The 2,121-nt window shown below is 37.2% G+C and overlaps 1 non-coding gene across 1 annotated transcript; it reads right to left on the reverse strand.

Annotated features, from left to right (window-relative positions):
• Positions 1–1,769: 1,769 nt before the first annotated feature.
• On the reverse strand, positions 1,770–1,876 carry LOC141644755 (small nucleolar RNA R71). Its single transcript, XR_012544364.1, has one exon. It is a non-coding gene; the product is annotated as a small nucleolar RNA R71 (small nucleolar RNA).
• Positions 1,877–2,121: the final 245 nt, after the last annotated feature.

Raw genomic sequence — 2,121 nt, forward strand, 5'->3', positions numbered from 1 at the left:
ATTCTTAAAGTAGTTAATATCAATCTAATCTCTCTTTAGTTTTGTAATCAACAAATAATCAAGTTTTAATACATGTTTTATTTCCTTAATCTCTCTTTTGTTCATCCTTTATTTTGGGTAATTGAAGATTATTTGGGTTATTATTGGGAGATTGACAACCTCTCAATCAAGTATCAAGTACTTCTATTATTCTTTGCTTTATCATTGGAATCATTAGTAGGTGTAATTCTCTTAATCCCTTTTTAATTATTGCTAATTACTTTCATTTGTTCATCATGTTTCACTTTGTTGGTATGATTGACAACCTTGCTAGCATGTTCAACATGATAATGAGTGAGTAGTTCCATAGCTAGGGTTAATGGGTAATTAGGGGAAACCAACATGGGGAATGATTCATGCTTAAATTAATATGTTTTCATGGTTTATTTGCTTGCTTGTTTTGATCTCAACTCATGCACATGTTATGTTTGATGAAATGCGAGCCTATGAATCCTTGCATTTTTTACCCATCACCTATCTTTTCAATGAGACTTGTAAGACATAAACCAACTCGAGTCTCATTAGACCATGCATGTTGTTGAGTAGGGAAGACTAAGTCGACTTGTAGGTGTTGTACAATCTAATGGATTCGGCTCCGGGACCCAAACTTTCCTAGGATTGTAAGATATAACCCAACTCAATCCATCACAACAATAATTGCTTGCTTATAATATGAGAACATGTTTGTATGATCAATTCCCATGATTCCCCTATGACCCCATGATACCCTAGTGCTTTTTATCAATTGTTTACAACCCTTGAATTCATCTTGCTTGTTTACTTTCATTGTTATTTAGTTTAGTGACCTTCTACATCAACCGAAATTGTGACACCCCTAAGACACCACTAGTCTCAATAGAAATATCATCTCAATTCCCATCCCTTGGGATCCGACCTTTACTTGCCTCTTTACTAATTGTAGAGTTGTTTGTGAAGTTATAAATTGTGTTTTGGTCTAGGTGCTTCCAACGACAATTGTTCCGAGAAATAGAATATAGCCCCGAATACCGACCAAAAATGACGCCGTTGCCGGGGACGGTGTTATCTTGATTTAGATTTTCTTATATTGTTATTAGTTGTGTCTTTCTTTGCCTTGAGGAAGTAAAACTCCTCAAGGTTTGTTCTAATTGTTTTCGAGTTGTTTGATATTTTGCATGTCTAGAAGGTCACAAGGTGATTTGTTACCTTTTGATCGTGAAATTTAAAGAACTTTGACAACCAATAGAAGACTTGCTAGGAGAAATTTGAGAGGTATTAGTGAGGTTTTAGATATTCAACCAACTATTGAGTTCATCAACCCTTTTGCAAGAGAAGGTGAGGAGAACCCAACACAAAATACAACACAAAATCAACCCACAATGCCTAAGTTTTCATCACATTCCGTACCCACTGAGGAGAACCTACCCAATGGTACTCCCACATCACAACATTTGACCGGAAATTTTATTGCCAAATCCGCATTTATCCAATTAGTCGAAAGGAGCCAATTTGGGGGGATGCCTAGTGAAGACCCTCACTCTCATATGGAGACCTTTTTTTACTATTGTGATGCGATTTCTCAAACCGGTGTAACTCAAGACCAAATTCAATGGGTCTTATTTCCTTTTTCTCTAATTGGCACCGCGAAACAATGGTTGAAGGGCCTTGATAAGGCCACTTTCGGAATTGATTCTTGGAAAAAGTTGGCTCTAGCTTTCTACAAAAAATTCTACCCACCGGAAAAGACTAACATGCTAAGAGCTCAAATTACAGGTTTTAAGGAAAGGGATGAATAATCTTTGTATGAAGCTTGGGAGCGGTTCAAAGGAATTTGTCGCTCATGTCCTCACCATGGACTTAGCGAGTGGTTCTTGGTACAACAATTTTGGAACGGTCTATATGAAGATTCAAGGAACATTCTCAACATGGGATCAAATGGAATTTTCACCGAAGATGATGACAATCAAACTTGGACTAAAATTGAGGAAATGGTGGTCCATAACTTTCAATATAGTAGACCTCGCAAGGCTACTAGAGGAGGAAAGTATGAAGTGGACTCCGTTACTCAATTGGGTGCTCAACTTAGTGCTCACATTGACACCA

This window comes from Silene latifolia, chromosome 2 (assembly GCF_048544455.1).
Source record: "Silene latifolia isolate original U9 population chromosome 2, ASM4854445v1, whole genome shotgun sequence".
NCBI classification, from domain to species: domain Eukaryota; kingdom Viridiplantae; phylum Streptophyta; class Magnoliopsida; order Caryophyllales; family Caryophyllaceae; genus Silene; species Silene latifolia.